This window comes from Macaca fascicularis, chromosome 15, assembly GCF_037993035.2.
Source record: "Macaca fascicularis isolate 582-1 chromosome 15, T2T-MFA8v1.1".
Classification (NCBI taxonomy): Eukaryota; Metazoa; Chordata; class Mammalia; order Primates; family Cercopithecidae; genus Macaca; species Macaca fascicularis.
Window position 1 is genome coordinate 48,059,651 of NC_088389.1, and position 27,764 is coordinate 48,087,414.

The following is a 27,764-nucleotide window of genomic DNA, read 5'->3' on the forward strand; positions in this document are numbered from 1 at the left end:
GATAAAATTAATTTACATAAGTTTTAAAATGCTATTTTTTATGTGGTACATATATACCATGGAATACTATGCAGCCATAAAAAGGAACAAGATCATGTCCTTTGCAGAGACATGAATAGAGCTCAAAGCCATTATCCTCAGCAAACTAATGCAGGAACAGAAAACCAAACACCTCATGTTCTCACTTATAAGTGGGAGCTGAACAATGAGAACACATGGACACAGCGAAGGGAACAATACACACTGGGGCCTCTTGGTAGGGGTGGGGAGGGACAGCATCAGGATAAATACCTAATGCATGTGGGGCTTAATACCTAGGTGATGGGTTGACAGGTACAGCAAAGCACCATTGCACACGTTTACCTATGTAACAAACCTGTAGGTCCTGCACATGTATCCTGGAACTTAAAATAAAATTTTATTTAAATGCTATTTTTTGTAAGGCTTTATTTATGGACTGAGATTTATACCCCCAACCATAGTAAAAGGAGAGAGCAAGCTTAGTTTGTATTAAGCACTAAGAAGGCAGCATAATAAAAACAGGAATGATTATGAGACTGTCTCTAACCACTAGCCTATAGGGATTCCAAGCCTGACTTTGCCACTAGCTGTGTACCCTTGCCCTAAACCCTTGTGTCTGTTTCTTCATCTGTAACAAAAAATTATAATAATATTTGTCCGGCATGGTGGCTCACGTCTGTAATCCCAGCACTTTGGGAGGCCAAGGCAGGCAGATCACTTGAGGTCAGGAGTTTGAGACCAGCCTGGCCCACATGGTGAAACCCCGTCTGTACTAAAATACAAAAATTAGCCAGGCATGGTGATGTGTACCTGTTGTACCAGATACTTGGGAGGCTGAGGCAGGGGAATCACTTGAACCCAGGAGACAGGTTGCAGTGAGTCGAGATCACGCCACTGCTCTCCACCCTGGGCAACAGAGTGAGACCCCGTCTCAAGAAAGAAAGAAAGAAAGAAAGATATATGTAAAAAATAATGGTATCTCTATCAAACGTTGTTATGGGGATTAAATATGACAATCCACATATGACACTGGAAATAGGGCCTGACGTTCAGTCAACATTCATTATCAATAAGCAGCTTAAACTCACTTTTATAACAGAGTATCTGTGCTTATGGAAGATTAAACTCACTGAAAACACATAAAAATGTGTAGTTTTTTTCAAAGTTAAGTTACACCCTTCTGAACAAAACTTGATCACAATGCATGGATGAAAATGGGCCCATGTTAAAGGTTCAAGGTTTTATTAAATTGTACCCATACATTGTATTATGTCTTCCTCTGTTCACTCTGTCCTTGGTTTGGATGCATTCTTCATAAAGCTGCAGTAATTGTTAATTTGTATTTGTTCAAGTATTTGCAAGTTAGTTGTACAATGATTCTTGTTAGCATATTTCCAGGCAGGCTTTGACAAGCATAACATGTGGCAAAGAGGGTTTAGCGGATCTTGCAAGAGGTGACACACATTATCATGCCCAAGAGACCCTTGTGGAGTTCATGAGATGTGACAACGTACTTTAGAAGGTGTGGGCTGGGAGAGGAGGTTACCTTAATGGGACAAATGTCTCTAAGAAGACATACAAGCAGAGATTGCCTTTAAAATTAAGGAACTGCACATTCAGGGAAACAGACCTTCAGACAGCTTACAAGTAGCTTAACTTGTAAGCTTAACTTAATATTTAGAGTAAAAACTCCTGCTGTAATCCCAGCACTTTGGGAGGCTGAGGCAAGTGAATCACGAGGTCAGTAGATGGAGACTATCCTGGCCAACATGGCGAAATCCCATCTCTACTAAAAATACAAAAATTAACTGGGCATGGTGGCGGGCACCTGTATTACCAGCTACTCAGGAGGCTGAGGCAGGAGAATCGCTCAAACCCGGGAGGCAGAGGTTGCGGTGAGCCGAGATCGCGCCACTGCACTCCAGCCTGGGCAACAGAGCGAGACTCCATCTAAAATAAACAAACAAACAAAAACTCCTGGACCCATCGACCCTCTTTTCTCATGAGAGGTTATGGAGACAGCAGCTGTCTCAGCACCAGTTCTCACCCAGCACAGAAACAATGTAAGGGGAAAAAAATAGGGCCTGTGGGCCTGACCTTGACCAATTCATCTCACTTTTCCGTCTTCAAAATGGAATTAAAAACTATCCAAGGGGCCGGGCGCGGTGGCTCAAGCCTGTAATCCCAGCACTTTGGGAGGCCGAGACGGGCGGATCACGAGGTCAGGAGATCGAGACCATCCTGGCTAACACGGTGAAACCCCGTCTCTACTAAAAAATACAGAAAACTAGCCGGGCGCGGTGGCGGGCGCCTGTAGTCCCAACTACTCGGGAGGCTGAGGCAGGAGAATGGCGTGAACCCGGGAGGCGGAGCTTGCAGTGAGCTGAGATCTGGCCACTGCACTCCAGCCTGGGCGACAGAGCGAGACTCCGTCTCAAAAAAAAAAAAAAACAAAACAAACAAAAAAAAAAAACTATCCAAGGACCCCAAAGAGTAGTTGTGAGGCTAAAACAAAATTACCTGGCCCATCCCAGCACTTTGGGAGGCCAAGATGGGCAGATTACTTGAGATCAGGAGTTCGAGACCAGCCTGGCCAACATGGTAAATATTAAAAATACAAATATTTGCTGGACATCATGGTGCGCACCTATAGTCTCAGCTACTTGGGAGGCCAAGCCAGCAGAATCACTTGAACACAGGAGGCGGAGGTTGCAGTGAGCTGAAATCACACCACTGCATTCCAGCCTGGGCAACAGAGCAAGACTCATCTCAAAAAAAAAAAAAAAATTACCTGGCCCACAGAGGGCATTCAATCACAAATTACAATAATAAAAAGCCTAGTAGACCATCTTGCAGACACCCTGATCTCTGATTTTCTTCCTCTCGTTTATGTACCTTTAAGACTGATGTATTTTTAAAATCGTTTCTAACATTGATTTTCAAACACTTTTCTCAAGACAATTACTGTACTAAAAATCGATGACCAGGTGCCAAATTTTCCCTTTCTGAGCATAAATGATAATCCTTCATAGACACTGCTCTCATGATCCTCACCCCCCAGTCATTCCCCATAGCTCCCTATTTTTCTAATGTATAGCCCTCTGGAGCAGATCAGATGGTGAGTGAAAAAACACAGGCTTCCCAGTCCTGGGAAGACACATTCCACTCTGGCCAGAAGCCGAGCACACTGACTTCTTCTGCCCTAGCCTCTGAGTCCCAAGGCCAGGCTTGAATGTTCTGCAGCTGACCAGTCACTGCCCACACCTCCTTTCACATCCACAGCCCCACATTTCCTTTGCAAGGGAGAATGAAAGTTATAAAAAGATGATGCATAGAAATTGCAAAAAGATTTTATTTTTCTTGGAATGCCTTCGTCTTAAACCCAGTTTGGGTTCCAAAATTTGTCTAGAATAACCTATTTCAGGCCGGGCGCGGTGGCTCAAGCCTGTAATCCCAGCACTTTGGGAGGCCGAGACGGGCGGATCACGAGGTCAGGAGATCGAGACCATCCTGTCTAACACAATGAAACCCCGTCTCTACTAAAAATACAAAAAAATTAGCCGGGCGAGGTGGCGGGCGCCTGTAGTCCCAGCTACTCGGGAGGCTGAGGCAGGAGAATGGCGTAAACCCGGGAGGCGGAGCTTGCAGTGAGCCGAGATAGCGCCACTGCACTCCAGCCTGGGCGACAGAGCGAGACTCCGTCTCAAAAAAAAAAAAAAAAAAAAAAAAGAATAACCTATTTCAAGGATAATGTCCACAAAAAAGTAGTAGAAAATGATTATTCTAGTACAAACAACTAAAGAAAGCAGGAAGACATAATAGAACAACAACAAAAACACCAACTCTGTTTTAGAATTCTGTACTTCAAGAAAGAGCAAGTTAATTTAAGAGTAAAAACAAGATAGTAGACATTTTTGGCAACTCTCAAAGGGACTCTCACAACTGGATGAATGACAGGAGCTCTTTATTGGATATAATTTCACTTCAAAACATTTCCCATCAGCTGGGTGCAGTGGCTCACACCTGTAATCCCAGCACTTTGGGAGGTCGAGGCAGATGGATCACTTGAGGTCAGGAGTTCGAGACCAGCCTGGCCAACATGGTGAAACCCTGTCTCTACCCAAAATACAAAAATTAGCTGGGCGTGGTGGCACATGCCTGTAATCCCAGCTACTAGGGAGGCTGAGGCAGCAGAATCACTTGAACCCAGTGGGTAGAGGTTGCAGTGAGATCGCACTAATGCACTCCAGCTGGGCAACAGAGTGAGACTCCATCTCAAAAAAAGGAAGAAAGAGAAGAAAAAAAGGGAGAGAGACAGGCGATGGAGGACAGATCTTTTCGATGTTCTGGGCCAGGATCTAAAGAGCACGGGAAAGAAGGAGGGAGAGAGGATAGGTGTCCACCAGTGGAAATGGCTACAGTGTCGTGGAATTGAAGGAGTTGAGTAAGAAACAGTGAGGCGTGGATCCACACAGGCAGGGAGGAAAAGATGGTAGGAAAAGATGGTAGGCTTTGGCTCCCTTTACCAATTATTCATTTATTTGCATTCCTCCCCCAGCCTCCAGGTGGCACAACTGACCCAGCATATCTTGCTTGAGAACTGAAAGGTAGGATAAAGGCCAGGGCAAGTCTTAGGAATAAAACAAAGAAACAGAAGGCACTGTTGCCAGGCAGGATTGGGAATGGGAGGGAATGTTGCCTTGTAGCACCCTCAGTGGTGGGTACTCAGTACATGCTTAGAAACTTTTCCACTGCATCCTTGATATTATTGTTTGAGAGTCTGACACTCTCAAAACTCTAATGGAAATCTTTCATGCTTCAATTTAAGCTCTTTTTCTCTTTTCAAGTCCCAATAAAAAGATTCCCATTTGCATAGCACACTGCAATTTGTATCAACTCCTTTAAGATCTACTTCCTAGAGATTTGCATACATCTGAGGCTACCGAAACATATCTACAAGACGTGAATTCTAGATCTAGACCATTAGACCAGGGTTTTTCAACATCAGCACCATTGATATCTTGTGCAGGATAATTCTTTGTTGGTGGAAGGAGGTGTCCTGTGTGTTGTAGGGTGTTTAGCTGCATCCCTGGTCTCTATTAGATTCTAGTAGCACCCTTCCTCCCTCACTGAGATAGGCCAATCTTTCGGATCCAGTCCATGGATTCAAGTCCTGAGTCTTGGCCAGGATGCATAGTGGTAATTGCCAGACCTTCCTCCTCTAAGCAGAGCTTCCTCACACAGTAACATGTTCAGGAATCATTAGGGATTTTGCTAAAATGCAGATTCTGATTAAGTAGGTCTGGGATGGGGTTCAGGATACTCTAGTTTTAACATGCTCCTGGATGACAGGAATGCTGCAGGTACCCAGACCACACTTGGAGTAGCAAGCCCCTATAGCACTGGTTTAGTAAGAGAAGGAGAGGGCCAGGCGTGGTGGCTCACGCCTGTAATCCCAGCACTTTGGGAGGCCGAGGCAGGTGGATCACGAGGTCAGGAGATCGAGACCACCCTGGCTAACATGGTGAAACCCCGTCTCTACTAAAAATACAAAAAATTAGCTGGGCGTGGTGGCAGGGGCCTGTAGTCCCAGCTACTCAGGAGGCTGAGGCAGGAAAATCGCTTGAACCCGGGAGGCAGAGATTGCAGTAAGCTGAGATGGCACCACTGCACTCCAGGCTGGCAGAGCGAGACTCTCTTAAAAAAAAAAAAAAAAAAAAAAAAAAAAAAAAAAAGAGCTGGGTAGGAAAACTGACCTGACATTATGTAGCTGTGGGACACCTGGCTGGTTACGTGACTTCCAAATGCCTCAGTATCTCCATTTGAAAAATGATGATGACTCTAAAGATTAAGTAAAATAGCGGAGATAGGAGTTCAAGGTTGCAGTGAGCTATGATCACGCCACTGTACTCCAGCCTGGGTGACACGGTGAGACCCTGTCTCTAAAAAAGCAACCAACTTACCAGCTGACACTCAAGAAATATACATTCCTTCCCACTTAGCTCCTCCTACCACCCTGCGTGGGAACTTCAAGAACAAGGCATCCCTGGGAATTACAGGGAATTCCCTAGAAGGTAAAACTTAGTTCCTCTATGAATGGTGAGTGGAGAGGGAAAGATTTCTTCTCTTTTCATTCCTCTATCTCAACACCCTCTATGCCACTCACACTATAACACCTTTCATCCTTTGGAAGCTATAGATTGTTTTGATAATGAAACACACCACAGAAAGAATATTTAAAATGATATACACATTGTGATTCCAGTCAAAAGCAATGCGTCCCACTCTTGAGTCCATCTCTGCCCTGCATTTAATACTGATCTGAACTATTCTCTGAAGGAAAAATGATCCCAAACAGGAATCATCAAGCGCTTTGGATAGGATCTAAGTTTCCAAATACAGTCTGTTCACTTTTTCCCCAAAAATGAATACATTCTGCTCATCTGTAATTGTGTCTGAGGAAAATTCTTGCTAACCTTTGCAAGTATAAAATGTTCTGATGCAAAATACTAATTTGCCAAGCTAAAACATGGCTTTAGAATCACACAGCACATGGCACATGAACTCCACCTTGATTTTAATTTAATTGAAAGTGCCTTTCAATTAGGGTTGAGAAGTACTTGAATTTCTGGAATATTAACTAAGATTTATTCCTTTGGGAAAGTCATTCCTCCAACCCACCCAAATAAAAATGGCTAAACAATGGTGTCTTTCTCTATTTGTAGGAGGCATCAAAAAACTTACGGGAGGCATCACTCCAGACAAAGTAAGATGCTGTATTATCCCACCATGGGAATGCCATCTTGATAATATAAGCTGATGCAGTCAGCTGCACTGGGAGGCGGGCTGAAAACAGTCAGTTAACCACTGCCAGGAAAATGTGGTTTGGCCCTCCTCACACCTTCTACACACGCCTCACCAGGTGGGAGCTCAGGAGGACCCTGGATGAGCTATGCATTAAGGCTGAAGTCAGGCAACTGTTGGGCGGGAAGAGGGGCAAATGAGGATCCCTCTCTGTCCCCTACTAGGGGATGGCATGGTACCTTTAATGGGTCTGCAGGACCAGTCGCAGCTACAGAAAAAGTCTAGCTCAGTCCTAGCCCCACAGGTTTCCCACAAATGCCCTGGAAAGAGCCATGGAGTCTGGATAGGATGGCCACCTGAGGAATCCTCTCTCTTGTGGGAACTTGCTGTGGTGTGGTGGCAGTTACATATCCACACTCTTCTAACTCATAAAAGACTAAAAACTTAAGAGTCCTGACAAAATTATCTTCTAAACCCTATACTCAACCAACCCAGGGCACTCCAGGCACAGTGGGGAAACTTCTAGTTCAGCCCTCTCTGACAACCCTGGAAAAACTGCTCTAGCATCACTGTTTATCCATACTCTGCACAATGAGAATCCTTTCCAGGGTCCCTGCTAGGGTCTGAATGTTTGTGTCTCCCCAAAATTCACATATTGATGCCTAACCCCCAATATAATGGAATGAGGAGGTAGGGCCTCTGGGAGGTGATTAGGTCGTAAGGGTAGAGCACTAATGAATAGGAGTAGTGCCCTCACCTTTTCATTAAAAGAGGCCCCTTCCCCAGGTGTGGCAGCTCACGCCTGTAATCCCAACACTTTGGGAGGCCAAGGTGGGCAGATCACCTGAGGTCAGGAATTTGAGACCAGCCTGGACATGTGAAACCCTATCTCTACTAAAAATACAAAAATTAGCTGGGCATGACATTAGGAGAATGACTTGAACCCAGGAGGCGGAGGTTGCTGGGAGCCGAGATTGCGCCATTACACTCCAGCCTGGGCAACAAGAACAAAACTCTGTCTCAAATAAATAAATAAATAAAAATTTTTTAAAAAATTTAAAAACCAGGATTATCGTTCTGAAAATTGCGGTCCATCGTCCCAATGAGGACCAATTCCTGACTTACTCAAAGTTTACAGAAGGATCAAGTAATGAAAAATGGAAGAATTACCAATTGTGCAAGTGCTTCGGGGGTAAGAGAATATCAGCTAGAAACCCCCAAAGCGGGGGAGGGGGCAGTCAGGCTTAGAGAATTTCCATGTTCAAAGCTACTTAATTCGTGTGAAGGATGAACAATTGATCTGCTGCACAACTGCTAGCATTTTAAGTATTAACTTTAGGTCAGCACATGGTGGTTCATGCCTGTTATCCCAGTACTTTGGGAGTGTAATTGTGGAACTGCTTGGCAGGCCGAGGTGGGAGGACTGCTTGAGTCCCGAAGTTCAAGACCAGCTTGGTCAATGTAGTGAGACCCTGTCTCTACAAACAACAGAAAAACAGCCAGGCATGGTGGCATGCACCTGTAGTCCCAGCTACTCAAGAGGCTGAGACCAGAGGATCGCTTGAGCCCAGAAGTTCGAGACTGCAGTGAGCTATGATCGCACAACTGCACTCCAGCCTGGGTGACAGAGTGAGACCCTGTCTCAATAAATTAATTAATTAATTAATTAAAAATTGTTTACTTATCATTTGCATCTGTAATGAAGATGAAAGAAGGCTTTGGTTAATTTAAGAACAACCAACTTTGGGGGGAATACAACATGTACAAGGTGCTTCCATATCCATCTGATTTTACACAAGTTTTGAAACAGGTAGGTTTTGGTATCTCCATTTGTATAGATGAATGAACTAAGATTTTGTTTATGTGACAGACCAAGATCTCACAGAGAACTTGGCTGAGGCACTAGCGTGCTTTGGTCACATCATGGTTCTGGATAAAGGGGGCACTACAATATCTGCATATTTGGCCTTGCCACCCCATCTGCTCCAATCAGGCATCAAAAACAACCACAAAGCCCCTGCCCATATCTAAGAAAAAAAAGGGGGTTCAAAGCATAGTGGCCTTCCCCAGTAAGTTCTACGGGTCTCTCCCCTTCCCTGGCATTCATGTCACACTCCCCTCAACCAGTTCATGCATGCTTCCAAGGCTTAGAAGAAAAAACAAACAAAAAAAACCCAACCCCTCAAACCTACTCAAAAAAAGCTACATCATCTCATCCTCATACCCACCCTCTGCCTGGTTAAGGACCCCAGCAGCAGCATTCTGCCTCCACAGGGCACCTTCTCCAGTTGCATGGCCTATGTGAGGCACTCTGAGACTATCACCAAGATGGGAACAAATTCCAATTACATGACTCTTTTTTCTCTCTCTTTCTTTCTTTTTTTTTTTCTGAGACAGAGTTCTCGCTCTGTCACCAGGCTGGAGTGCAGTGGCTCCACCTTGGCTCACTACAACCTCTGCCTCCCAGGTTCAAGCAATTCTCCTGCTTCAAACTCTCAAGTAGCTGGGATTACAGGCACCTGCCACCACACCTGGCTAATTTTTGTATTCTTTTAGTAGAGGCGGGGTTTCACCACGTTGGCCAGGCTGGTCTCGAAATCCTGACCTTGAGTGATCCACCTGCCTCAGCCTCCTAAAGTGCCAGGATTACAGGTGTGAGCCACCGCGCCTGGTCCAGTTACATGTCTCTTGATCCTACTCAAACTTGTTCCCACAAGGACTGGTAGCCCTGGTGCTCCTAGATGGGAGACAGGAGCACAAAAGGGAAAAAGAGGCGAGGGCACCCTGAGTATGTTCTCAGTCTCTTTCCCTCACGCTCTGTTTTCTCCAGCCCCTCCTCAATCTCAGAATCCACCTCAACAGGAAAAAGGAACCAAGCCCTGGAGAAAGTACATTCTGTTTTATTGTAGAAAGAAAAGAGAGACTCGATCCTTTTCTCTTCTGGCACTCAACTTTCAAGAAAATGAGGCAAATGACAGAAATTAAGCTTATACCAGGGATTTTAGTTTTCTAAAAAACTAGCCTCCAGAGTCTGCCGTGCAGGAGTTCCACAATTATAGTTTCATAATCCTATAAAATCACAACTCATATCTATGCTAATATTATGCTGAGATGACCACAAAATCCTGAGCTGTCATTGGAAGGACAACAGCACATTCACCACCAGTCAACTTATCAAGGCAAGAAGGCAGAATAGCTAACCAGGGGTTACGACTTAGAAACACTTTCATTAGCAACATTAACAATGGGTAAAATACATTTTTAAAACTTAAATTTAAATATCAGGTGTTATGTTACTTGAAGTATCCCATTTCTTTAATACTCTAATCAAATACTACTTAAAATCACATAGACAAACTCAGTAACTTTCTCTCTGAGCAAAATGGTAGATTTTCCTTTTAGAATAGAGATGGCTTTCCCGGGCACGGTGGCTCATGCCTGTAATCCCAGCACTTTGGGAGGCCAAGGCGGGCGGATCACAAGGTCAGGAGATCGAGACCATGCTAGCTAACACGGTGAAACACCGTTTCTACCAAAATTACAAAAACATTAGCTGGGCACGGTGGGGAGCTCCTGTAGTCCCAGCTATTCCGGAGGCTGAGGCAGGAGAATGGGGTGAACCTGGGAGGCAGAGCTTGCAGTGAGCCGAGATGGCACCACTGCACTCCAGCCTGGGAGAGAGAGGGAGACTCCATCTCAAAAAATAAATAAATAAATATATAAATAGAAGAGAGATGGTTTTAACTTTCCTATAATATACTCATGAAAAATGTGTTTGAAGGGAAAATGTCCAAAATGTGAACAGTAATGTTACATGTTCATAGAGGGGATTATTTTACAAAGTAAGATACACATGTATATGGATTACCTTAACTCCCATCATGATCCATGGTAACATTCTTCCCTGAGGCCCAAGCCACCCGAAGTGCTGCTGGGTGAGGCTCATGCCAGTGAGACAATCTGAAGTTGAAGCTGTTCCTTTATTTTTAGCTTTACAGAAATTCTGCCTCTGGGTGTTGAGTTTGCACAGTACAAAGAAAATGGTGGGCCAGACGCGATGGCTCATGCCTATAATCCCAGCACTTTGGGAGGCCAAGGCAGATGGATCACAAGGTCAGGAGATCGAGACCATCCTGGCTAACACGGTGAAACCCCGTCTCTACTAAAAATACAATAAATTAGCCGGGCGTGGTAGTAGGCACCTGTAGTCCCAGCTACTTGGGAGGCTGAGGCAGGAGAATGGCGTGAACCCAGGAAGTGGAGCTTGCAGTGAGCCGAGATCATGCCACTGCATTCCAGCCCGAGCGACAGAGCGAGACTCCGTTTCAAAAAAAATTTTTAAAAAGGTGCAATTTGCTACCCAAACTTACTGAAATTGTTGAAGCTCATTAGGATGCTAATCAATTACTCCACACTTCCAATAGCTGACACAGAATCCCTGATTAACAATCTAAGCAGTGATTTCTATGTTTCGCAAGATCAAAAACAATCATTCCAAAAGCTAATTCAAGATAGAGCACCAATTCTACTGGTGCTGAGTCGTGTATAAAACTAAAGACTAGAACTAAACAGTCTATCCGTAGTCTTCAGAAGTAAGTTTTTAGCATGCTCCTGTTTCAACTGTTAAAATCCCTCAACACAACCTCCATCCAAATTCAATTTCAATTTCATCTTCATTTGAAACATTTCTCATTACCTTAATAAACAGAGGCTGGTAATAACCATGATAGAAATCTGGGACATGGGTATTTTAAGAGCTCACCAAATCTGTAATGGTTATTGTTTAGATTATTGTAATTATCTAGATAATAATTACAATGACTAGAAAGTCCAAAGTGTTTACATTTTTGGAAGTAATATTTGATGTTAGTTCTTTAAGAAAATATTTAAACTTATAGAAATAAATCCAGTGGATTCATTCTTCCCTCATTTGATAACGAAGTTAAGACAACCTACTTCACTTTATTAGCCTGAGGTCCTGAGGCTACTGAGTCAGAATAAGGCACTTATGAAAGTGAAATAACTTCAAACTCTGCAGGCAGGAAGTGGTGCCAACTGTCATGCCAAAACTATGAGATAATGAGTATTTCAAAATGTTTGTCCCATCTCAAAGCCCAGCTATTCCTCTCATCCTAGCATCTCAGCATCCCAAAAAAAGAAAGTGAAATGAACTCTCCAGCAGAGTCTGTTAAGTAAAGGACTGGGAGACAGGCAGCATTACTTTTGTTGTCCCTGGCCCAGGACTATTTTGTTGGTGCTGTCCAAGATAATTGCAGGAAACTTGGTGTGCCTCCACTCAAAGGAGAAGATGTCCTTTAAGGAAAGGGCCAGGCTGGGTGTGGTGGCTCATGCTTGTAATCCCAGCACTTTGGGAGGCCGAGGCAGGTGAATTACCTAAGGTCAAGAGTTGGAGACCAGCCTGGCCAACATGGCGAAACCCCGTCTCTACTAAAAATACAAAAATTAGCTGGGTGTGGTGATGGGAGCCTGTAATCCCAGGAACCTGGGAGGCTGATGCAGGAGAATCGCTGGAACCCAGGAAGGGGAAGTTGCAGTGAGCTGAGATCACGTCATTGCATCCAGCCTGGGCAACAAGAGTGAAATTTCGTCTCAAAAAAAGAAAAAAGAAAGAAAGAAAGAAAAAGAAAGGTCCAAGGATCAAAACTGGGGAGGAGACAGCTGGCAGCGGAGCATTGCTTGAAACACTCTTTAGGCCAAGTCTTTATGTTTAAAGAAACAGAGTAAACTCCTTACTGGATACACCTCATTTCTAGACATGTTATTATGAAATTTTATTCATGAATGTTGGGGAAGCTGCCAGACTGGAAGAAAGAGAAGTTTAGTTAAATTTAAATTAAGAACGTTTCCAGAAAGACAAGTGTGATGCTTAAATGAACTCTAATCAGAACAAAAGACAAGGAAGCAAATTCCCTGGGATCCCAATGGTGAGAGGAGTTTGTACTCATGCAGTCTCCAGGAGCCTGTGAAACGCGAATTGAGATAGAAGAGCGCTTCCTGGGAGACACGGGCTTGTTCACAGATTCCAAGATGCAGTACAGAGAGAGGCGTATAGACTTATGAGTAGGTGAAGTTTCTTTTCAAAGAGAAATATTATACATTTAGGAAGTCTTCCCAAATCACCTGCGCTGCATTTAAAACTGCTACAGGGAAGGGTAATGATATGTCAAAGTCTGATCTGACCACGCAGCCTATCAAAGCCAAACCCCTGCTACCCTACACGGGAAACTGGCTTTCCTGGGTCTAGAGGGGGAATCCACCATCTCTCTAAACAAGTCACCTCCCAGACGCCCTCTTTGTGGGTCGGGAGGGATCCCTCGGGCTGGTGAGCGCCTGGCATCCGGGTTGGAGAGCTCGGCAGCCCGGCTGCACGCCGTCTCGCCCTTTGCCTTCAGTCCTCACCCGGCTACCAGCGCCACAGCTCCCTGCTGCGGGATTCCGGCTCTCCCGGGCTCCGTTTTACTCCCCTCCCGTCCACTCCGTTTCTCTGGGATTTCTCGGGGCCACCAGTGCCTCCTTGCTCTGGCCCTTGCGGGCGCGCCTCTACGGACATTTCAGGCACGGCTTATCCAATACTCTCCCCAACGGTCTGCTCCTCCCATACCCCAGAGTGTCCCCAAGAAGGGCCCACAGAGACGCAAACTCCGGCTTTATCCCGGATAAGATACCACATTCTAACTGCTGAGGTCCTAGCCTCAGGTCGAACTGGCTCAGCTCGGACCCGGACCGCGTTCTTCCTCCCAGGGCAGAAGAGGCTGCTGGCTCCTCCTGCATCATCTCCCGAGTTCAGCTCTCTGGACCCTATTCCGAAAGACTCCGGCTGGGGCCGGGGCCGGGTCCTTCCTGACTTCAGTCTCTCTGAAAAGTTTAGGACTTGCGAAAATGCCCCCGGCTCTGCCACCCAAAAGGCAGGACCCACGCCTTCCTTGCGAGCTAGAAGGAACGGCTGCACCTCCCAGAGCTCCCGGGGCAGGAGACGCGGCCACGACCACATTTGATTTCACTGCTTTTCCTGAAAAGGACACGCACAGCCCAGCTCTGTGTGTATGCAGGGGGAAGCGGAGTCCTGCGTTTATTTTTTAAAGCATATATAAGCGATAAGCATTGAACAAAGTAGCCAAAGGCTTGGCCCTCCTACAAACCTAGGAATTCAAATCCACATGGCCACAGCCCCTCCACCCGGGCCCTCTCCCAGCACACGCTCCGCTCGACAAGGGCCACAAAAAGCCCTTTAAAAGCCCGCGGTGCTTCCGAGGACTCCCAGATCTCCAGCCCTTCCTCGACCACCCCTTCCTCACACCCGAGGACACTCCAGCCCCGCCCCAGCTTGGACACCCACCTCTGGGCTCCGGCTCCCGGAGGCGCAGTCCTGGGGCTCTGCTCCAGCGCCGCGCGGCCGCTGCCTCCCGCTCCAGGGGTCCAGGAGACTCCGAGGAAAGGCGAGCGGCAGCCCCGGGCTGGGGCCAGCGCATCTGCAGGGAGTGGCGGCCTCAGGGCGCGCTGGAGGGCGGGGAGCCCCGCCCGCCTACTCCCGGGGCCCGCCCCTTCCCCGCCCCCTCGCTTCCCCTCCAGTCGCCCAGCCCAGGGGCCGCCCTCCTCTCTCTTCCCCTCCCCTCTCCTCCCCATCCACCCACATCTTCTCCTCTCAGCGACTTCGGCGGAATCTATGCACAAACCAAGAAATGAATGAATGGAGAGACTGGAGGGAGGGAAAGACGGAGGGATGGATGAGGCGCGCAAAGCTGAGTATTTCCTAACTCAGGGGAGCGCTGTGTCTGGGTATGTGGATACTTGTTAGCGCACGGGGCTTTGGGGCGGGGTGGCGTGTCGCTGTGTGTACACGTGGACGTGTGTGTTGGTGTACACATATGTGCGCATGAGCGTATGTGGAAGTGTGTGAGTGCCTGTGTGCGCTTAAATGCCAGGAGCTACTGAGTTCCCACTCAGGCGGGGAGAGAGCCCCTTGTCCCTTACCTAGCACCACGACTGCCCTTAGGGTCAGAGCGACCCCGAAACTGGTTGCGAAGTGCGTCTTTGTGGCAGTAATGGTGTCGCCGCGTGTTTGGGGACTCCCCCGATGGGGTTCAGAGGCTGAGGTGTGGACAGAGATGCTTCCAACTCACTGGCTCGCGAGAGCCTTCCTGCTGCCCTCCGTGTAGTGGCAGCCGGTGGCCCGGTGTCAGAGCGCGTGTGCTAACAAAGCCAGCCGAGGGGGAAGGAGGCAGCGGATCCACAGACTGGGGCTGTATTAGGCGGGTGGCCAGCCATCCCTCACTCTTGAGATGTCTGAAATTTCAGTCTCTCATCCCCTCCCCCACATGAATATTTAAATAATGTTAATGACCCTTTGAAAATGAACCGTCTGGAAATCCTCAGAGAGGACACGCACACACAAACAGCCCACCTAGAGAGCAACACTTTTCAAAAGCAAGCTGTGGACTTACTCTGCTGTAGGTGGCGGCGTTCATTCTCAGCCGAGGAAGATCACAAAAGTTAGATTTCTTGAATTCAGCTTTGCCCTAGGCATGATTTTTCCAGCAATTCTCTCTCCCCAGCTTTGCAAGTCGCCCTTGCACTCTCAGATTTCCACCCTAGGGCAGTCTGCTGTTTTCCCTACCCCTTGACAAGGCCCTGGGTTGCTCTTCTGGGAGTCAATTTTACATGTCAAACACAGCAGGGAAAGACAATAGCTATGGACTGATTCTACTTTCCTAACCCACTGAGGTCCCTGATTTCCAATACAAAGAAATGATACCCTTGGGAACTACCCTGAAAGCCCATCCAGGCTAAGGGCACCATAAATAGCACCTCCAGAGAAAAGGCTTCTTCCCTGCCTTGAGCTCTATTCACACTTTCACCCAAGAGGATGAAGTCTACAATGGGACATCAGCTGTTCTCAGGGTTCCTGAATGTCAAGAGGCTCTTTTTTCTCGATATTTGGAAATGGTTTCACCATCCTTTTCGCCTGTTTGTCTCTTATACTGTTGAATTTCAACAGAATTTACTAGCCAGTGCTCAGAGATGACAGAGCTTCAGCCTTGACTCAACTTTGTCTTCCTTCCTTCCTTTTCCTTATTTTCTTCCTTCCTTTTCATTTTTTTCTCCTCATGTCTCCGATTTAAGGAATTAAATGCTTGGGTGCCCTACATACTGACCTATTTTTAACATTTTAATATCATGTGAAAAACTCACATTAAAATGAGTGTGCTTGGGTATCACAGTTGTTTATTTATATGGACCATAGACTCTCTAAGGAAGAATTTTAGAATTACATCAGATGTGAGATGTTGTAAACAATATCACGGCAGGTACTTCATCATTCTCTTCTCATATTTTCCTAAATTTGAATAAGTGTAAAATTTACAAACAAAATTAGTTTCATTATTAGGAAGAGTAAAGCAAGGCCGGGCATGGTGGCCCATGCCTGTAATCCCAGCAGTTTGGGAGGCCAAGGCGGGCGGATCACCTGAGGTCGGGAGTTCGAGACCAGGCTGACCAACATGGAGAAACCCCGTCTCTACTAAAAATGCAAAATTAGCCGGGCGTGGTGGCACATGCCTTCAATCCCAGCTTCTCGGGAGGCTGAGGCAGGAGAATCATTTGAACCTGGGAGGAGGAGGTTGCAGTGAGCCAAGATCGTGCCATTGCACTCCAGCCTGGACAACAAGAGCAAACTGCATCTCAAAAAAAACAACAACAAAAAAAAGATACCAACTTTATTCTGAATTGCTTCTTTACTAAAGCAATGTCAATGCTTTGTTAATATTAATTTTAAAGTTCTAGAATATTATTCAAAACCTATTAGGAATACTAATTTAGGAAAATATATGCTCAATAGATACTAATTTATAAGAACATTTGTTTTCTTCCATCTTCCAAATTATTAAAGAGGTAGCCATGATTAAATATTTTTAATATAAAAGGCTTGGTACATACCAGATGCTCAGAAATAGTTGTTTAATTTGTTCAATGAAATCCATGCAAGAGTATGAATGGCTGCATGCAAAAGTAAACACTGTTTTTAATTAACATTTTCTCATTTATTTTCTCCTAGGCCAGTGTTTCCCAATTGAGGGTGATTGAACTCCCCAGGGGACATTTTGGCAATGTCTAGAGACATTTCTTATTGTCACGATTAGTGGGGTTGCTACCAGCATCTACAGGACAGCGCCCCACCAACAAAGAATTATTGAGCCCTAAATGTCAGTAATGCTGAGGTTGAGATATCTTGCCCCAGAATTTTTCAAAGCCAGTACTAAAGACCACAGATAGTAGGGCCACCTTGGTGCTTGTTAAAAAGGCAGAATCCGGCCGGGTGCAGTGGCTCACGCCTGTAATCCCAGCACTTTGGGAGGCCAAGGCGGGTGGATCACAAGGTCAGGAGTTCAAGACCAGCCTGGCCAAGATGGTGAAACCCCATCTCTACTAAAAATCTAAAAATTAGCCAGGCGCGGTGGCAGGCGCCTGTAATCCCAGCTACTCGGGAGGCTGAGGCAGGAGAATCGCTTGAACCCGGGCGGCAGAGGTTGCAGTGAGCTGAGATTATGCCACTGCACTCCAGCCTGGGCGACAGAGAGAGGCTGTGTCTCAAACAAAAAAAGAAAAAAAAAAAAAAGGCACATTCCTGGGCTCTACCTTTACTGAACCAGGATGTGTGGGGCGGGGCCAATGAAACTGCATTAACAGCTCCCAGATGATTCTTAAAAAACATGAAAGTTTGGGAAACACTGGCAATGGGCAAGGTTAGCTTTATCACCCACTGCCTGCTCGTGGTTCATCACGTCATATGTGTGTTAACATAATAACGATTATTAGAGCTGAAAATATTTTATAATAAAAGAAGCATATTTACTCTCCTAGATGTACTTTAGGAGCATATTTGAATAAAATAAATGGCTATTAATTATGTGAGAGAAATATAACTCGAACGTGTAAATATTACGTGTTCCCGCAGGCCCTATACCATCAAGGGCGCCAAATCTTCCATGGAAATTTTTTTGCGGGGAGAGGAAATCAAGATTTCTTTCATTGTGGCCTAAGTGTACATTTTTACTCACATTGCCTCTCCCATGCTGCTGGCCCACTTTAAACTACACCCCTGAGAAAGAGTGGCCTCCAGGGGACTCAAGAAGTAGAATGTTCTTTCTAGAAAAACACACAAAATAAAGAATAGTTTTCTGAGGAAGAAGTTAGCCTAGATACAGGTTCAAAGAAGCTCTTCTCCCTCTCTCCCCAAACTGACCAAAATGAACTAAATCCAGCAAATAATAATGATCTAGCAGTAGACACATGCCCCAAACTTAGAGAACAGTAGAAGCTGAAAAATAGACTTATAAGTGTCTCAGAGAACTGATCTGAAAACAAGAAGGTAGGGGCAAGACAGTGCATCATAAAAGGGAATTTACTATTTCCTCCTCCTAGCAAGGCGAAAGACCAAAAAGTTGGGAGTAATTCACAAGTGCTACATGTGTCCCACAGATAATAAAGGTTGGCTAGAAAATTTAAAAAAAAAAAAAAAAAAGTAAGAAAAAGAGGGAAGGCTGGATGCAGTGGCTCACTCTTATAATCCCAACACTTTGGGAGGCCAAGGTGGGTGGATCACCTGAAGTCAGTAGTTCAAGACCAGCCTGGCCAACGTGGTGAAACCCCATCTCTACTGAAAATACAAAAATTACCTGGGTGTGGTGACAGGTGCCTGTAATCCCAGCTACTTGGGAGGCTCAGGCAGTATAATCACTTGAACCCTGGAGGCAGAAGTTGCAGTGAGCTGAGATGAGGCAACTACACTTCAGCCTGGGCGACAGAATGAGACTTCATCTCTCAAAAACAAAAAAAAAGAAAGAAAGAAAGAAAGAAAAAAAAGAAAAAGCAGGAAAAGCAAAGAACAACAGAAACAAAAAGACTCACACCAAATGAATAGCTCTATGTCCCTAGGGCTTTCCCACCAAACAGCGGGTGAGTTCACTGAAAAGTTAGCAGTAATCCCAAGCCCAGTGGGATCCTCATGGGATCAGATGCACCACTGAAAATTTCAGAGAATAAACAAACTGGGGGAAATATTTGTAACATATATGACAGTGAGTTACTATTCCTCATATGTGAAGAGTTTTTGCAAATCAATAAGAAAACTGAAGAAAACTACCAACTCAATAGGAAAAAAACAACCTGGGCTGGGTGTGGTGACTCACACCTGTAATCCCAACACTTTGGGAAGCCAAGGTGGGAGGATGACTTGAGCCCAGAAATTTGAGACCAGCCTGGGCAACATGGTGAGACCCCATCTCTACAAAAAATAAAAAAGTTAGTGGGTGTGGTGACATGCTTGTAGTCCCAGGTGCTTGGGAGGCTGAGATGGGAGGATTGCTTGGACCCAGGAGGTCAAGGCTACAATTAGCCATGATTGTGCCACTGCACTCCAGCAGGGTGACAGAGTGAGACACTGTCTCCAAAAAAAAAAAAAAAAAAAAAAAAAAAACAAACAAAAAAACGTAGTTTACAGATAAATAAGTACAACTGACCCTTGAACTTGTGAAGAGATACTCAAACTCTTCATATTAAAGAAGTGCAAGTGAAATATTGGGCTAATTTTTTTTTTTTTTTTTTTTTTGCCTACAACATGAGTAAATATATAAAATACAAATATATATTTTTGGCAAGGGAATGATGAAAATCAAGTGATTATACTTTATTGATGGGCATACAGATTGATAACAAATTGGTAAATCTGAAAGATAATTTGGTGCTAACTCTAGAGATAGAAAATGTTTATACACTTGAACCTGCAATTCATTTTTGGAATTCAGAAGTTTACAAAATCTCTCAAGTTGGATGAAAGACCAGAGTGGTGGAGAGGAGTCAGTAAAAAGAAATTCCAGATCACGGAGAGGGCCAAAAGAAAATATTTACTATACACTTTTAAAGTTGTTTCAGTGTTATGTTGTGATGTAAACACTTCTTGTAACCCCCTACACTTCTGATAACAGCATTTGTCTGGGGCAGCAAAGGCAAGGAAGGGGTTTGTGTGTGAGTTGGTGTGGGGTGAAGACCAGGCATAGGAGGCAAAACGAATGTAACAGTAGGAATTCAGAGGATGAACTCACGAGGACAGAGGGTAGAAGGATGGTTATCAGAGGCTGGGAAAGGTAGCGGGGAGGCAGGGGAGTAGGGATGATTAATGGATACAAAACCATAGCAAGAATGAATAAGACCTAGTATTTGCTAGCACAACAGGGTGATAATTTAATTTACATTTAAATTAAATTAATTGTCAAAAATACTTTAATTGTACGTTTAAAAATAACTAAAACTATAACTGGATTGTTTGTAATACAAAGGAAAAATACTGGGGAGGTGATGGATGCCCTATTTACTCTGATGTGATTATTTGTACATTACATGCCACCTACTATGTACCCACAAAAGTTAAAAAAAAATTTTTTTAAAGAATTCAGAAGAAATAGGAAATCAGAACAACAAGTGTCTAGGAGAACTAATCCCAACCCATTGTGCCTCAAGATAAAAATCCATAAAAATAGTGGGGTGAGCATCAGACAACCTCCAATACTATGTTCGTAGGAGTGTAAGCAGGAGGATAGGGGATATTTAGTCTACTAATTCCTAGAATCTGCAAAGATCATTTGCTTACTCTAGCTCAACTAGTGGTTTTACACCATCCTTATGGATGATTTGTATGTTTACGGATTTCCAAAGTAAGACATTTCTCAATGATCTCTGGTTCTTACTTAATGGCAAAAAGGTCATCTCTGGATCATCATCCCACTAATTTTTTTATTTTTTGTAGAGACGGGGTCTCACCATGTTGCCCAGGCTGGTCTCAAATTTCTGGGCTCAAGTCATCCTCCCGCCTTGGCTTCCCAAAGTGTTGGGATTACAAGTGTGAGCCACCACACCCAGCCCAGGTTTTTTTTTTCTATTGAGCCAATCATCACTGGCTTTTCTATAGCAGGCATGATCCATCCATAGACTTTTTTTTTTTCTGTTTTTTTGAGACGGAGTTTTGCTCTTATTGCCTAGGCTAGAGTGCAATGACACAATCTTGGCTCACCAAAACCTCTACCTCCTGGATTCAAGCAATTCTCCTCCCTCAGTCTTCTGAGTAGCTGGAATTACAGATATGTTCCACCACGCCCGGCTAATTTTGTATTTTTAGTAGAGACCGGGTTTCTCCATGTTGGTCAGGCTGGTCTCGAACTCCCAACCTCAGGTGATCTGCACGCCTCGGCCTCCCAAAGTGCTGTGATTACAGGCTTGAGCCACCACATCCGGCTCCCATAAACTATTTTAACCATCAACTTTCGGAATGCATATGATCTAAGACTGGCATATGTTAGTCTATGGATTGTTTGCATTGACTTACAGTTGTGTTTTACATAATTAAAAACACCCTTCTAAACCATCTCTTCTCCAAGGGATTGGCCTCTCCCTAAGATAAGGTGGTCAGCTTTTAAGATGTAAATTAGTGGTTTCCAGGTTGACTTACATTGGGAGTAGCTGGAGAGCAAGAAAAGAAAATTTCCAGGTTCCTTTCTCTAGGTGATCTGGAGAGCAGGAATCTGTGTTTGCGTAAGCTTTCCATCTGATTCCATGACAGCCTGGTTTGGGAACCACCGGAGGTGGACACAGTCACCCTTACTTGAAGAAAGGACAGAGAAGCAAACACAGCAACACGGATCGTGTCATAAGAGAACACTTGGCTCTCAGACTGTGTTTACTGTGGTTCTTAGCCTAGTTTGTGGTTCCTGCTTTTCCTTTATTTCCTCTCCGGGGTCTCTGGCTTCCTGTGGCCAAGTAAGTTTCTTTCCTGCCTGTTCCACATTTATTTCCTTTCCCTGCATCCTCACACTTGGCCTCTCCTCTGCCAAACCCTTTAACATAAGGAAATGGTGACCTGATTATATTCACTGCAGCTGCTTGAGGCTCTTTTTAAAAGACATTTAAAAACACCCATAAGAAACATTCCAAAACCCAGGCAACATTTCCCCATGGAATTGTTTACACTGTGTTCCAGACTGTAGCTGGGCTGTGCCTTCTCGACATTGACATAACATTGTACCACCCAAATTGGCCATTGTAATATACATGTAAATGGCACGAGTATACTAATAAAAAAAACACTATTCGAAACTAAAATCTTCAACAACAAAAAGCAGCATGGGCAGACCTGTGTTGGAAAGCGTGAAAAGTGGGTATCTATGTAGGAGAAAGACAGAGTTGGGAAATGAGAAAGAGCACAGAGGACAGAGTCCCTTGGTGAGGAAAGCAAGATGGTACCTTGATTCCAGAGGCCTCAAATCTTGTGGAATAATGACAAGAATGTAGCCATGTATTACTTTGATAATAAACAGGAGCAAAGTCCTATGAGATCCAAGTTCCTTGGTTCTTGGCTGAGACTTTTATCTCATTTAGCAACTGAAGCATTTAAAAAATCTAGTAAACACTCCAGAGTTCATGCCGTAATGGAGAGACAGCATACAACAAGGTACTCTTTAAGCATGGCACTGAAAACATAAAATATGCCTAATATACTTGGAATGTACACAGCTTGTTCATAGATAGAATGCTGGAAAACAGTTCCAATAGTGGTGGGGAGTCCCAGAAGACAGCTTTCATTGAGTCAACCAAGTGAATTTCTTCTCATTAGGGACCTGCATTTTAAACGCAAATCTATTTTTCTTTTCCGGTGGTGCTTAACTTCTCTTCAATTTTAGATAAAACAGGAAATTATTTTTTTTAAATATTTTTAAAAAAATAGGACCGTAACATTTTTCTAGTAATTTGCAAGTGTTTCCCTCAGAACTTTTAAGCACAGGCTGTTAATTTAAGGGAAGAACCATAAGGATTTTTCAGTCATATTAGGGGGAAAAGGACCAAATCTTGAGATTTTAAATTTTAAGAATTCTGATTCTCTCACGGATGGTCTTTGTGCTAGTCTCTGATTTGCTTGTCAAATGTTTTAGTATTGAGAACTATCCAATGAGAAAATGGACTTTTTCCTTCTAGTATACTGAACAGATTAAATGACTTTCCTAGTGTTAAGAATAAGTTAATTACTTCTCTAAGTAACCATTACAATTATAAGGTGTTAAGATCATTTAAATACGGAGAATAATAATAGCTTCTATAGCATATTAAAAGCCTCTGTTAGATTGGGACCATGGCCAACATAAAATCACTTTAGAAACCACAATAGCTTATGATGCAATCAACTAAAGTACCCATACCCATATTGTTTTTGAAGATTTTCCAACTCATTAACACCTTCTTTATAGCTCCCTCTCCCTCTCCTCTCTTCTCCTCTCCTTCCTTCCTTCCTTCCTTTGTACTTCCTTTCTATGTATTCTCCTGTCTTCCTTCTCTCCTTCCTTCATTCCTTCCTTCCCTCCTTCCTTTCCTTTCTTCTCTTTTTAGACTACTGTCTAGTTAATTTTAGGAGCAAGCATTGCAAACTCAAATACCTTGGAAGCCAGACAGATAACATAAATGAGTAAAACTGCCAGGTATCAGAAACAGTTTGTGACTCCTATAAAGGGCTCAGGCATTGAGGAGTCCAAGTGCTGACTGCTAAGTAATTCATAGAGTTGTTGAGATGAGATAGGTGAGCACTTAGATGAGAACTGTGGGTTCAGATAGGTGCTACTGCTGTTGCTGCTGCTACTATGTTTGACTTGGGAATTTTCTTTACATCCTTGGGATGGGTGAAGGCGTATCAAAATGTTAGAGACATGAAAGTTAGAACTAGGAGGAAGGTTACATGTTGGTCAAGCCATTTTTTTCTCATTTTATGGTATAGCAACATGTCAGTAAAAAACAGAGAGCCAGAAGACCTGGATTGGAATCCTGACCTGTCACTTACTGGCTGTGTGACCTTAGGAAAATCGCTCAGCCTTGCCATCCCTCCCTTCTCATCTCCTCTAGGACATTGTTCCAGCAATTTTATGCTTCCCAAAACATGAATTTTCTTTCACCTTATCAAATATCCTATGATTTCTTCTATCAAAAAAAAATTTTCATGTGCACACAGTTAACAACACTGTACTAAATGAACACTTTAAGAGGGTAGATTGTATATTATGCATTTTCTCCTTAAAATTATTTATTTATTTATTGAGACAGGGTCTCACTCTGCCGCCAGGGCTGGAGTGCAGTAGCATGATCATGGCTCACTGCAGCCTCAACTTCCTGGGCTCAAGTGATCCTCCCACCTCAGTCTCCTGAGTAGCTGGGTCTACAGGCATGTGCCAGCATGCCTGGCTAATTTTTATATCTTTTGTAGAGACAAGATTTCCCCATGTTGCACAGGCTGGTCTTGAACTCCTGGGCTCAAGCAATTCCCTGCCTTGGCTTCTCAAATTGCTGGGTTACAGAGGTGAGCCGCCACCACACCCGGCCAATGTTATTAGTGTTTTCTATTACAATAATTTTTCTTTCTTTTTTTTTTTTTGAGATGGAGTTTCACTCTTGTTGCCCAGGCTGGAGTACAGTGGCATGATCTCGGCTCACTGCACCCTCTGCCTCCCAGGTTCAGGCGATTCTTCTGCCTCAGCCTCCCAAGTAGCTGGGATTACAGGCGCCCACCACCATGCCTGGATAATTTTTTTGTATTTTTAGTAGAGACGGGGTTTCACCATGTTGGGCAGGCCAGTCTCGAACTTCTGACCTCAGGTTATCTGCCCACCTTGGCCTCCCAAAGTGCTAGGATTACAGGCATGAGCCACTGCGCCTAGTCTATAATTTTTTTTTTTTTTTTTTTTTTTTTTGAGACGGAGTCATACTCTGTCGCCCAGGCTGGAGTGCAGTGGCGCAATGTTGGCTCACTGCAACCTCCGCCTCCTGGGTTCACGCCATTCTCCTGCCTCAGCCTCCCGAGTAGCTGGGACTATAGGCACTAGCCACTATGCCCGGCTAATTTTTTGTATGCTTTAGTAGAGACGGGGTTTCACTGTGTTAGCCCGGATGGTCTCCATCTCCTGACGTCCTAATCCACCCGCCTCAGCCTCCCAAAGTGTTGGGATTACAGGTGTGAGCCACCGCACCCAGCCTCCAATAATTTTTTTTTTAAGAGAAATTCTCTTGATCCTACCACCTCAATTCTCTGTTTCCCCTTAAAGCAAAAGTTCTTAAAAGAGATGTTTTTCACCAAGACACCACTTGTCAAAGTCATCAGTGACCTTGAGGTTGCCAAACCCAGTGGTCATTTCTCCCAACTCACCTGACCTGATCTTTCAGCAGGATTTAACACAGGCCATCAGTCAGTCAGTCACATTTGAACATTTGAACTACTTTCTTTTTTTTTTTTTTGAGACGGAGTCTCGCTCTGTCGCCCAGGCTGGAGTGCAGTGGCCAGATCTCAGCTCACTGCAAGCTCCGCCTCCCGGGTTCCTGCCATTCTCCTGCCTCAGCCTCCCGAGTAGCTGGGACCACAGGCGCCGCCACCTCGCCCGGCTAATTTTTTGTGTTTTTAGTAGAGATGGGGTTTCGCCGTGTTAGCCAGGATGGTCTCGATCTCCTGACCTTGTGATCCGCCCGTCTTGGCCTCCCAAAGTGCTGGGATTACAGGCTTGAGCCACCGCGCCCGGCCTGAACTACTTTCTTCATTTGGCTTCCACAACACTTTCTTGATTCTCCTCAGAGCTCTCTGACCTTTTTTTCTTTCTTTTTTTTTTTTTTTTAGACAGGGTCACTCTGTCACCCAGGCTGGAGTGCAATGGTACAATCACAACTTACTGCAGCCTTGACCTGCCGGGCTCAAGCAATCCTCCCACCTCAGCCTTGGATGACGGGTGTGTGCTGCCTCACCTGGCTAATTTTTTTATTCTTTGTAGAGAGGGAGGTCTTGCTATGCTGCCCAGGCTAGTCTCAAACTCCTGGGCTCAAGTGATCCTGCCACCTTGAGGACCTCCCAAAGTGCTGGGATTATAGACATGAGCGACTGTGCCCAGTCTCACTGACCATCTTTCTTAGTCCTCTTTTAGGGTTCTTCCTCAGTTTCCAAATCTTTAATTTGGGATGAGCAATAACTTGGGCTTGATCCCTTCTATCCCTCAGGCCATTCTCTCTGTGATCTCATCCAGTCAATGGCTGTGCACAGGTGAATCCCAAATTTATATGTCAGCCTATTTTCTCCATGGAACTCCAGACTCACACTTAACCTCTCCACTGGATGCCTAGAAGGCATTTTTAAATTACAAGTATATTGCAGATTCCTGATTTCCTCTCAAAATCTCCTCCTCCTATAGTCTTGCCCACCTTGTTAAAGACAGGTCATCCTTTTAGCCATAACCACATCACCCCATATTCTACAATATTCTGATTTTTCTCCAGAGCACTAATCACCATCTTTCATATGATAGTATTTACTTGCTTGTTTCTTGTCTGTCTGACCCTACTAACGTGTAATCTACGTGAGTACAAGTCCTGGTCTCTTTTATTAATTTCTAGATACCTAGAGCTTGGCATAGAGTAGGTGCTCATTAAATATTTGTTGTTGAAGCTTGGCACGGTGGCTCACGCCTGTAATCCCAGCACTTTGGTAGGCCAAGGTGGGTGGATCACCTGAGGTCGGGAGTTCGAGACCAGCCTGACCAACGTGGAGTAACCCCGTCCCTACTAAAAATACAAAATTAGCTGGGCGTGGCGGCGCATGCCTGTAATCCCAGCTACTCGGGAGACTGAGGCAGGAGAATTGCTTGAACTTGGGAGGCAGAGGTTGTGGTGAGCTGAGATCATGCCATTGCACTCCAGCCTGGGCAAGAAGAGTGAAACTCCATTTCAAAAAAACAAACAAAAAATATTTGTTGAAAAAAAATTGGAAGATCCCCATGTTCATGTAGCTTACATCCTAATATGGCATGGATAATGAGGTAAGATAAACAATAAGCAAGAGAAGAATGTCATAGGTAGCAGGAAAGAAAATCAAAGGCCAATTGAATTCACTCATGCAGATACATGAAATACATTATGTGTCAGGAGATGGTAATTGTTATAAAGAAAAATAAAACAGAGTAAAGGGATAGATATTGATGGCAGTAGGAGGTGAGTACTATTTTATATAATGTGGTCAAGAACAGACTCTTTACTGCGGCGACATTTGAGCAGAGATCTGGAGAAAGGAAGGAAGTGAGCCAGGGAGATATCAAGGGGAAAAGCATTCTAGCACAGGGAACAGCAGGTGTGGGGACCCTGAGAAATCATCTTTGGAGCAGCCAGGAGGACTTCAGAGCCGAGAAAGGAGGGGTGAGAGAAGACTGGCAGTGAGCCAGACCATAAGGTCCTTGCAAACCTTGATAAGTACTTTGGATTCTTTATTTTCCTAAATAAGATGAGAAACCACTGCATTATTTCAAGCAGATAAATGACTTGATTTGGTTTAGATGTTTAAAAGATCACTGTGGCTGCTGCTGGGTGGAGTCTGTTACAGAAAGGGAAAGGAGTGGCCAGGAGACCACTTAGAAGCTATTGTAATAATCTGGGCAAGAGATGATAATGGCTGAAAGCAGAATGGTAATGGTGGAGTGGTGACATCAACGGTGAAATCAGATTCCAGACATAACCGGAAGCGGAAGCTGTACCAGGCCATGACACATGGCACAAAGCGTTGGCCTTAGAAGGCATTCAACACATAATTATCAGGTGCATGCCCAAATACTTCTTATTTTCATTACAATAAAGTGTTCTTATTAACTAGTTCAAAAAAACTCCCTTGATCAGGGCTTCTAGGAAGTTTCTTTTAAAAAACAAAGTACCAACTCACCAAAGCTATATATATATATATATGGCACCTTTGGGTAAAGTAGTTCTTAAATTTTAGGCAGAAAAAAATACACTTGTAAAACACTAAACAAACTAGATTTTCCCATAAATCGATTTAGTGTTTCATTTGAAAGGATCACATTGACCCTTAA

At 44.4% G+C, this 27,764-nt stretch overlaps 1 protein-coding gene and 1 long non-coding RNA gene across 34 annotated transcripts in view; both read right to left on the reverse strand.

The window, feature by feature from the left end:
* PALM2AKAP2 (PALM2 and AKAP2 fusion) overlaps positions 1–27,764 on the reverse strand; it is a 523,331-nt gene that overhangs the window by 106,533 nt on the left and 389,034 nt on the right. For 6 of the 33 annotated variants that reach the window (XM_074016851.1, XM_015436872.4, XM_045373611.3 and 3 more), the window contains exon 1: positions 14,183–14,319. The exons of the other annotated variants lie outside the window; for them this stretch is intronic. The gene's annotated coding sequence lies outside the window, so the exon portion shown is untranslated. Of the gene's footprint in view, positions 1–14,182; positions 14,320–27,764 lie in introns of those variants that run through there. 33 annotated transcript variants of the gene reach the window in all.
* LOC141408618 (uncharacterized) lies at positions 1,548–5,741 on the reverse strand. The gene is made up of 2 exons (XR_012424477.1): positions 3,758–5,741; positions 1,548–3,436 (listed from the first exon to the last, which is right to left on the reverse strand). It is a non-coding gene; the product is annotated as an uncharacterized lncRNA (long non-coding RNA).